Source organism: Ursus americanus, chromosome 24, assembly GCF_024610735.1.
Source record: "Ursus americanus isolate L20-20 chromosome 24, mUrsAme1.1.p, whole genome shotgun sequence".
Classification (NCBI taxonomy): Eukaryota; Metazoa; Chordata; class Mammalia; order Carnivora; family Ursidae; genus Ursus; species Ursus americanus.
In genome coordinates this window covers 43,044,997-43,055,871 of record NC_142150.1, presented here as the reverse complement: position 1 = coordinate 43,055,871, position 10,875 = coordinate 43,044,997, and the positions used below count along the sequence as shown (strand labels likewise).

The window sequence follows — 10,875 nt, the reverse complement described above, 5'->3', positions numbered from 1 at the left end:
GTCCTCCAGAACAGAGACTCTCAGCCACCGCGACCACCTGGTCAAGACTCACAGCTCCCTCGTTTCCGCTGACAAGTATTTGGGGTCAAGTTCGGCTCTGAGAAAAACGAAAAGGCTTGTGTGGGTTCTATATTTTTAAAAAAGAAGACATAGATCGGTTAGGACAGTGGACATGAACGGTAATTAAGAGGAAATCAGGCTGACAGGTCCTTCGTGGGAAGAGCTTTCCTCCCCTGTAATGCACTGAAAATGGAACAGATCGTGAGCAAGGGGAAAAAATTAAATTCTCAAACCCTGTTATTATATTTGAAGAGTCAGGCTGACTTGCCGAAGGAAGGACATTGCCAATTACCATTGCCAGGACCATCCTTTTCCGGGGAGCACAGCTGTCCTGCAAGCTGCCCAGCCAGCAGCCCCCTGCCCGACAGGTGGCCCCCCAGCCCGCCGGCGGCATTGTCAGGGAGACCGCGAGCTGTTGGCTTGGGGGTGAGGGCGGGGAGGGGTGGCTGTGATCTTTGCAGGAAACGACCCTTGGAAATGGCTATAGAGCCTGCCGCAGGCTTTTCCTGCCACTGCACTGGTCCCAGCCAAGTCCCGCCACGTGTCTGTCCGTGGAGTCCAGTCAGTCCTCCATCTCACCCTCCCCGTGGCCAGCGTTTCAGGCATTCATGGCCATGTAACAAACAGCCTCCAAACCTTGGGGTTGAAAACCTTGACCTGGTCACAGCCTTGCAATATGGGCAGGATTCGGCAGGGACAGCTCCTTTCTGATGCGAGCAGGGCTGGGGGATACACAGCTGGAGCCTGGAGCTGGGACCCCATCCCCCTCCACGCAGCTCCTTGGGCTCCCTTACAGGGTGGCAGCTGAGCTCCCAGAGGCAGGAGACGCCTGGACCTTCTGCTGTGTCCCAGGGGTCAGAGCAGTCACAGGGTCTGCCCAGATGCAGGAGTGGGGAGACACACCCCACCTTTCAGGGGGCAGAGAGTCAGAGTGTCTGTGGCTGGTCCCAGTGCCCTGCCCACCGCCTTGCCTGCCCCTCCCTGTCCAGGCCACTCCGTGGAAGCCCCTGGGAGCTTCGATCTGACTGCACCTCTTTCCTGCTGGGGCACCGGACAGCCCCTTCCTGTCTGAGGAGTCAGGTTCAGGCTCTCCCATGTCCGACCTGTAACCATCTTCCCACCGCTCCCCAAACATTTGGTCCACACGCCTGAGCCAGATTGTTTCCAGGGATGACCTTTTCTATTGTTCTGGAAACATAATATTTTATACACACAGGATACTTTCTTGCTGGGCTCAGCTCCAGAGGTTAGCAGCAGGGCTGGGTCCTAAGAACTGATTCCGTTTTCAGGTTGATCAAAAACATCTTCCAAGCCTCTCCTCCGTCCCTCCCGGCCACCTCTTATTCTGTGTGTATTTGGAAAAGAGCATGCTGGTGTTTGTGGGTTTTTCCCCCTCCAGTTTTGTTTGTTTGTTTTTAATTCTCAGGAATGAAAACAAAATAGAACAGGAAAATTTCAGGTATTGACAGTCTCTTTTTTAATTAAAAAAAACATTTTTTGTAAGATAATACATTCAAAAATCAAAATTGATGTGAAAGCAGCCCCGGGAAGCCTTCCATCCTCCCCACCCACCCCTCCTATTTCTGCCCAGACCCCATGGCTGCGACTCGTTAGGGATCCGTGGTGCCTTCCCGGGCCTCGAATGCACGCACAAGGAAAGAAGACTGTATATTTGTGAGCAGAAATGAAAGGAAACACTGTCTACACTGGTCTGCGCTTTGCCGTTTCTCACTCATCCCGAGGACCTGGGGCGTTTTCCGTGGCCATGCGTGGCGGTCAGTTCATCCATCCCTTGCTCTGGCCAGCACCCTGGCCGGTGGTCGCCACACCCCTGTGGTATCTGCAGAAGATCCCCTGCAGTGGAGGCAGGGTCCGGGGTGAGTGCACTTGGCATTTTCACAGACTTTGCCAAAATGCCCTCCTTGGGGCTGCACCATTCTGCTCGTGCTCCAGCCCAGCTTCCGGAGAGAGGTGTGTGGTCAAGCCAACGACAGGTGAGAAGTGGCAACTCAGGATAATCTTGGTGTGTGTTTCTTTTCTTTCTTTCTTTCTTTCTTTCTTAAAGATTTTATTTTATTTAAAGATTTATTTGCTTATTTTAGAGGGAGCATGAGCAGGGGGAGGGGCAGAGGGAGAGGGAGAGAGAATCTCACGCAGCATCCCCTCTGAGCGCAGAGCCCAATGCGGGACTCGATCTCACGACCCTGAGATCATGACCTGAGCCGAAACCAAGAGTCAGACGCTTAACCAACTGTGCCACCCAGGCGGCCCTTTAAACATTTTATTTTTAAGCAATCTCTACCCCCAACATGGGGCTCGAACTCATGACCCCAGATCAAGAGTCTTGCACTCCACCAACTGAGCCGGCCGGGCGCCCTGTGCGTTTCTTTATTATGAGTGAGAAAGGGCATTTTTTCACGTGTGTGGGCTGTTTGCACTTTGCTCAGCAGAGCCTCTGCTCCTGTTTCCCTCTTATTTTAATGTTGGTATTTTCCTCCCTCGGGCAACTCTTTCTGCAGGAGGAAGGTAAGTCTTCGGCCTGTTCGGTGAGTGACAAGTATTTTCCTGGTTACCATTTGACTCTTGCCTCTGCTGGTGTAGGCCTCCTTGTTTGTTTTGCAGGAAGAGCTGTTTTTCTTCAGTGTGGTAGAATTTATCAATCTTTCATGGCTTTTGGCTTTTGAATCCATTAGAAAGGCCTTTCTCGCCCCGAGGTTGTAAAGGAAACGTTCTGTGTTTTCTTCTAGAAACAATTTGTGATTTCATTTGTTTACAGTTTATAGGAACGGTTGCCTCGCTATTTCTTAGAAGGTCGGATCATCCCGATGATTTGAGACGCCACCTCCCTCTTATACCAACTCTGTGTGTGTTTTGGGGCTTATTTCTGGACTCCCAGTTCTGTGCTAAGGGCTGGCTGGCTGCTCACGGACCAGTAACCACACTCTTATTATTGAGGCTGATAATATGTTTTTAAAACTTTTATATTATGGAAAATGTCCAAACATTGCAAAACACAGTGCGTGGATTTCCTGTGGCTGCCATCCACGCCCCGAAGACTTAGCCCCTGACCACGGAGGGACGGTCGCACAGCTCCGGAGGCTGGGGTTCTAGAGTCCAGCGGTCCCCAGGGCTGGTTCCTTCTGGAGGCCCTAGGGGAGGATCGGTTTCTTGCCTTTTCCAGCTCCTAGAGGCGCCGCGCTCCTTGGCTCGCAGCCTTCTGCACATTACTCGCACCTCTGCCTCCATCACCACACTTCCTGCCCCCATGTGCTGACACCAGGCCCACCCGGACACGCCAGGACCATCTCTCACCTCAGGATCCGTGACTTCATCATATCTGCCAAGTCCCTCTGGCCAGGCCACCTGGCATATTCCTGGGTTGGGGGATTAAGGCGTGGGCATCTTGGAGGCCACACTACCCAGCCACCTCCATGTGGAGTTTCAAGTTCTCCTCACACAGTTTTTACCCATTTCTTGCTGCATGTAATCCTGATTGTTTCACCCTGTTTCCTCCCATTATAAATGGGGTCTTTTCCCATAAACTTGTCTACCTGGCTGTTGTTTAAAGTAATGAAGGTTTATAGTTTTACACATTAGTAAATGTCCCATCCCTTTGCTGAAGATTCTTACTGTTTGGCATTTGGTTTTGTTCTGTTTTATGTTGTTGATTGCTTTTGTTTTCATCGGTCAGTTCAGGGAAGGAATCATTCTTTGTTGTGTGGCCCGGAAGGCGAGATGCCCTTACCTGTAACTGCAGAAACACCCATGGCTTTTCCCTGGGTCTCTTCCCGTGGTCGTCTTGTGCACCATCCATTTGGGAATCACCACCCAAGCTCCCGAGATTGCAAGTGTATCTGAACTGTCACATGGTAACAGTGAACATTCAGTGAAACCCCCTGTCATCCCCTGCCCCAACACAAACGCACAGGGCTGATGCCGTGGAGTCACATGGGCAGGGCAGGGCTGATATATCCCCTCAGCCCTGAGCAGGCCAGAGGGCTGGTGTGGGTCAAGGTATGGTGGGGGAGGGCCCAGGCTTGCTCCTAACTCCCTTTGACCCCACTGCCCATTGGGCTGGTGTTGCTGGACTCCTCCGAATGCTGGCAAGGTGACACCACCCCCAGCACAGCATGTGACCTCTTCAGGCTCTCTGACAGTATCAGCAGTCACATAGATCAGAGCCACCAAGGGACTCCACCAGGCTTTGTCACCAGTGGTTTGGGGCTGCCTCGCACCTCTGTCCCACTTTTGATGGCTTTTTAGGTGACACTCACACCTGACACCTGAGTTAGAGGAGACCTGCCCATGCTTCTGAAGCTGCAGCCAACAGGTGAACAGGCCTCGGTCAGCTTCATGTCCACAACCGCAGGGAACTCCAGCACATGTGAGGGGCAGCCTGCCCTCCGGGGGGTTGCGATCCCACCGATTCACACGACCAGGTGTTTAATGCCATCACTCTGTCCAAGGGCAACTGAACACTAACTCCTGAGGTTTGGATGTACCATAGGTTGTCCGGGCCAGGAGTCCAACCAAACCACACGAGGATGCTCTTTCTAGAAGGGAAGGAATGTCAGATGACCACTGAGAGGCGTCCCAGGTGCTCAGTCCAGCCTAAGCACCCCTGTGGAGGGGCATGGAGATGGGCAGAGACGAGGCTGGGGGGACTGTGGGGTACCGCATGTGGGACCTCAGAACACGGTGCAGCCACGGGGGATGTGGGTGTGCAGGGGTGCCCGGAGCCTGCGTGTCCAGAGGCTCTCGGAGACGGGTTTGATTCTGGCCTCGAGGGCCGAGTCTGGCAGCACCAGCGCCTCCAGCCTGACGCCCTGACTGGCTCCGCGAGCTGGGGCTCCAGGGCAGATCTTCCCGGGGTAAGGCTCATGAGCTAGTTCTCTGAAGATGAAGGGAAACTGAGGCTAGCCCCCAGCCAAACTCAAAGGAGTGGCTAGAATTTTGGGGCCTGTTGTGAAGTGCCCACATGGCCCAGGTAGGGGTCTCAACCTGGCGCCTCCTCTTTCCTCCGGGGGGTCGGAATCACACCAGGGGCACTGAGAGGTGCTCCGTCTGGAAGTCCCTCATGATTCCTTTGTGCCCTCGGCCTTTCCTCACCCGGTTCCCCGGAGGGGACTCCGTGTTTCCGCTCTCTCCCTGGTGTCCTTTAGCTCGTTTCCCCCTGATGTGCTCTTCATGCCCGAGAGCCTCCCCAGCGGGCAGACCCTCCCTGCCCAGTGCTCTCTGAGGCCTGTCTGAGGGCTTGTCATGGGCTGATCAGGCCTGCTCTCCCCCCGCCCCCCACCCACCTGCAGGGAGCGCCTCAACCTTGTGTCCGGAAGAGAGAGAAAGACTGCCTGGGGCTGGGGACCCAGAGACAGACCCTTCCTCCCGGCTGGCCCTGGCCCCCACCCCCCACACGTGGGGCCCTCCCCTGAGGCTCACAGGTGAGAGGAAGGAGAGCCCTTGGAAGGGGCTGGCGAGAGTCTTCCTGGCTGGAGGGCCTGAGTCCCAGGTGGGCTGTCCGTCGGGGTTGCCCACCTCGTGCGGGGGCCGCTGGTAGGGGGGGAGAAGCAGGTGTTTTCAGGGTAGCCCGCCCACTGCCCTCTGTGAGAGCACCTTCCCCGCAGCCTGGGCCCCAAGGCCCCAAACACGGTGGAACCGGAGGGACCACGCAGCCAGGCCTGTGAGGACGGCTCCCGGGGGTGGTGGGGCCCCAGGAAGCCCCCCAGCCCCAGCCGGCACCGGAGCCCTAACACTGTCACAGAAGCAGTTTCTCTCGTGCCTTCAGGCCCATCCGGTCCAAACGCGGCGAGATGCACGGGACCGGGGGTGTTTATGGCCATTTTGCCATTGCAGTTTTGATCAATGAAAGGACGTATCGTAAGGACAGTGATTAGTTTTTGTAACTAAGGTGGTCACAAAGTCTAATCGCCATGACAAGGGAGAAAACAGCTTTAGTCTCTCCTTTTGAAAATCATTCCACCAGGAAAATGACTGTTTGCACGACAGCCTATTAACTGAGAAGGGATTTCGAAACTGTCTTAAAACTTTCCCTTCCCAAGGAACAGTGTAGAAAATAAAGACGTATTTTCACCAAGAATAAAATGTCCAGAAAGGAAAGTTCTTATAAGCAGAACAAATGACAATGAGCACACGGTGAGACTTGTCACGTCCGGGGGAGGGGGTGACAGAGGTGGGGACGGGGTGGGGGGGGGCCCGCAGGGGGCCCATTAGGAAGGCAGCAGTTTCTCAGGCGACAGTTGAGCCGGGAGACAGATGAAAGCCGCTGTCGTGCTTGAAGTCAGAAGGGCTGACCCACTTCCCGCTTGGGGGCCATTTGCCCAAGTCCCATTAGAGGCTGCTTCTCGGCTCTGCGTCTGAAATACAGTAATTTGGTTCCTTTGGTCACTTTTTGGTTTGATTTCCCTCTCTGCACCTCCGTGGAGCATGACAGGGTCCATTACAGGGACTTTCATCTGGGGCTCGCTTTCTGTCTCTGAGCCCCCATGACCCCGATGGATGGCCCTGCCCAGGGGAATGGGGCTGGGGAGCCGGGACACCCGGGGCAGGACGCGGAGGCTGGGCCGCTGGAGGCCGGGAGCCTGCTGGCCTTGCGGGGAGCTTTCGCGGGGCCCGGGCTCCTTCCCAGTCCCAGTGGGAGTGTGCGTGTGGGTCTTCAAGAAATGCGCCAAGTGTTTGATCCCGTTGCAGAAATGTGTTGCCCGTTTGTAGCGTTTTGGAGAAATTTTTCTTTTCAGTTGACGGATTGCCAGGTGGGGAGAGAAGGAGGGCAGGCCTCTTCCGGGAGTGGGCGGGGGCTCTGGGTGAAAGAGGGGTGCTGGGAGGAGGTGGTCCATGAAGCTATGCCGCTAGGTGGTCTTCACTCACCGGAGTCAGTAAGTTCAGAGCGGATGGCTGGGCTATGGCCCCAGCTGTGGGGCGCACCCCCAGGGCGAGAGGATGGAGATGGGTGCGACACAAGCACAGGGTTGGCTCCCCGCATCTGACTGTTCTTACCTCCCCATATGGCTTTCACCCTCCCCTCTTCTCCCTCAGGCTTATTGGTTTTAGCTGATGCCTTGTTCTTACTCGATTTACAGAGGTCAAATTAAAAAAGATCTAATCATATCATTACAGACACGGTGGGGAGCAAATTTAATTCACCCCCCCCCAGCTTGGTTTGCAGAGAAGAAATTCTTTTTATTTTGTCTATTAACTAATGTCCCTGGTACCTCTGCTTGTGATGAAGCCCTGAGCCACCTCTCAGGGTGTATCCTGACTCTCCCGTATAAATTCCCAACAGAATTACTGATCAAACAATCTGAATATTGTTAAGACTCTTGAAATCCGTGACTCATTTCCTAACTCCATGTGGTTCGTCATTCGTGATGCAAAGCTCCTTGAAGCCTGCCTCTTCCTGGGACTCCGCCTGGAGACACAGGCCTACGGAGCTGAGCCATTGTAGGGGCAAAGGCCTCCCTGACTTCATTCTAGTACGTTCTATTGCCAAAATGACTGGGTGTGTGCATAGCAGCAACATTCACAACAGCCAAAAGGTGGAAGCAACCCAAATGTCCATCAACGGATGACCGGATGAGCAAAGGTGGCCTACCTATGTCATGGAAAATTCTCCAGCCTTAAAAAGAAAGGCCATTCCGACACCTGCTACCACACGGATGGACTGTGAGGACACCAGGCTGAGTGAAAGATGCCGGTCACGAAAGCCTGGTCCCGTGCGATTCCACTCCCACGAGGTTCCTAGAGGAGTCAGAGCCATAGAGACAGAAAGCAGGACAGAGACCACCAGGGGCTGGGGGAGGGGAGAGGGAGTCGTGTTTAATGGGGACAGAGTTTCTGTTTGGGAAGAGGAAAAACTTCTAGAAATGACTAGTGGTGCTGGCTGCACAACACTGTGGATATATTTAATACCAGTGACTCACACGCTTAATGTATAAAATGGCAAATGTTACGTTACGTATGTTTTACCACAGTCTTCAAATGTGCGAAAAATGGTCAGAGGAAATAATTATCCTCAAAGTAATGTAATTCTTTACAAATTCCCCCCAGAAGGAGTAGTTTGGAAAAACGCTTTTACAAATTTCACAAGCCGGCTTCCAGACCCTGCTGTGTTCCTGGGGAAGCTGGAGGCGTTGGTGACAAGGCGACAGGCCCGTGGGGCGTGACTAATGCTGTGGCCATCCGAGACGTCCACGGCTGGGCTGCTGGGCCCCTTAATGTCGAAAATGCTTTCTGATTATTATATAAATTTGTGCCTGTCAAGAGAATCATGAGGGCGGCGTGACCCTTCTGATGGCGTTATTCCAACTTGTGGGAGATGCGTTTCTGGGTCATCGTGATGGAAGGGTTCCTAAATGAAGATTGCGGTTTAGATGCGAACGCTCCTTGCGTGCTGCTCATGCGTCTGAAATCCATCTGAATACGACAGTCCACAGCATGGGGTGCGGGGATGGTCCGCCCTCATGGGACTGATGACAATCCATTTCCCCAGGATGGCTCTCCCTAGGGATTCGGGGAGCATGTTGAATTGGGGGCCAGGCAGACATGAGCATGGGAGGGACCTCTTCCCTCTTCTTGTTTTCCTGCTCGGGCCGTCACCGAGTCCCTGACAATACTCGGGCACTTGTCCATCAGCCCCTGTCCGCAGCCCCCAGATCTGCTGTGCGCAGACCCCCCTGGGCACCCAGGGCCCTTCCAAGCGCTCAGGGCTCACCCCTGCACCTGTCCTGCAGGATTGCCCTCTGCCGCTGGGACCTGCCCAGCTCAGTGATGCTGGGAGGCGCCCCTCCCTCTGCACAGCCCCTAATGAATGACTGAAAGGTTCCATTTCCTTTCTCAAGATGGGTCAAAACTATGAGGCCACTAGCTCCCGGAGCTCCCACAGGACCAGGCTGGCAGTCTCCTGGCTTCTCCTGCCCTGTCCTGCTTCCCTCACCTCTTTAAAGGCTTGTTCTGAGGCCACTCCCTCAATAATCCACTTACAGAACAATCCTGTCTCAGGCTCTGCTACGGGAACCCAACCTAGGGCCAGAGTTAAAAACCAAGGGCTTAGAGTTATTGAGAACCTGGGCTCAAGTCTTGAATCTTCTCACTTGTGTGAGCCTTCCACCAGCTTACAGTGACCCCGTATCTTGCCCCCTTATCTGCCTGGGCCAGTACCTGGTAGCCTTTTTGTACTATGCGGTGTCCCCCCCACCCCCCGTCGCCTTGCCCAGGAGTTATGGGACCAGTCTGGGCATCTTGGGCACCTGATTCAGATGGGATCAGTCAGACCTCCTCCCTCAGAATTTGGGACTAAGAAATAGTAGTCTCGTGGGCCCAAGTCTGAAGAATGAAAGCTTCCTACTAGAAATGTCACTTCCTGCCCTTCAGGAGGCTGGGAGGAGAGAGCAGAAACGGAGCCGCAGAGCAGAAAGCAAGAGGCCAGGGACAGAGCAAGTGCAACTGGTCCTCTGCCCCACGTCCCAGAGCTACCCGAGGCCCAGCTGCCCTCTTGTCCCTGAATTGATTCTCCTTTTTAGCTTAAGTCATCTCAAGTTGATTTCCATTACATTAACCAAAAACTCCTAAGTAACTCCGAGCTGAAATCATTAACCCCCTTCAACCGCGGGGAAATAGAACCTCAGAGAAGGTAAGTCCCCCACCCAGAAAGAGCGGAGCCACGATCAAAGCTGGGTTGACAGACTGGGGCTCCAGAGGTGGGCCCTCAAGCAGGAGGACAGCTGGACTGCAGTGAACAGGCCAGGGTAACCTGCCCACCCCGCCCAGCCCTTCCCTCCCTGCTCTCACCCTCAGGGGGTCAGTGTCCCCCCCGGAGCCCTGCCCATCCCCTCCTCTTGGCCCAGGGGACAAGGCCCTCCTCCCACCTTCCCTGAGCCATTGCTTTACCCCCAGGTGGCCTGCCGCCGCTCCCCCTCCCCAGGGGCCAGAGCCACAGGGAAAGTGAGTCCCTGCAGACACCGTTCCATCCGGGAACAGCTACTTACATGGACAAGACGTTCCCGGAAACAATGTCAGACATTTTACAAACACCGGGCACTGTAGCTCCCAGTGTGGGAGGTGCACCTGCTCCAACTTCTAGACTGTTCCAGGCTGCAGGGGCTCTGGGGGGCTGCTGGAGGCTGCGCCTGGCCCAGCCCCTGGCCCGGGACACGAAGGTCCAAAGCAGCCCCAGACGGGGATCACGGGACTCGGGGGCAGCTCCCTCTCCCTCAGACCAACTCCCCCGCCCCTATGTCCTGCCAGGAGCTCTCAGGAGCCTCCCACAGCCGAGTTCCGGGCAGGTGCAGGCAGGCCGCGGGGAGGAGCAGTTTCCATCGTTGACACGAGCATGCGCTGTCTGCAGCCACAAGCGCCTCCCCGCGCAGATAAAACAGCAACAGGTGGCACGCGTCCGCTTAGTGAGCAGGTCATTTCAGACCGAGCTAGCGCGTGCGAGCTACACGTGCAAGCGTGCACCAGTAGACTCCATCGTGTAAATGGGTAGGGATGTGTGCGAGCCTTCAGACCCGTGAGTGGGCGCAGGTGGGTGCTGGGCTCTGAGTGTGGGGGTGTGGCTGAGTGTGCGAGAGCGTGCATGTGGGTGAGAGCATGTGCTGCAGGGCTCGAGCAGCGTGTGTGCGTGTGTCTGGCTGTGCGTCTCCGAGGACAACCCGACCCTGGGTTCTGGTGGCCTCACCCTGCCTGGTGTTCGCTCCACTTCCTCCGGGAGAGACACACCCTTTCCGTCCTCGTGTCCCGGAAATCAGGTCTCCCCGGCCTGGGCGGTCTGCCTCCCGAGCTCCGACTCCGCAGCAGGGACCT

At 55.3% G+C, this 10,875-nt stretch overlaps 1 long non-coding RNA gene across 1 annotated transcript; it reads right to left on the bottom strand.

The window, feature by feature from the left end:
* Positions 1 to 5,378: 5,378 nt before the first annotated feature.
* Positions 5,379 to 10,393, bottom strand: LOC148107899 (uncharacterized). Its single transcript, XR_015721477.1, has 3 exons — positions 10,059 to 10,393; positions 7,667 to 7,812; positions 5,379 to 6,431 (listed from the first exon to the last, which is right to left on the bottom strand). It is a non-coding gene; the product is annotated as an uncharacterized LOC148107899 (long non-coding RNA).
* Between the last annotated feature and the right edge of the window lie 482 nt (positions 10,394 to 10,875).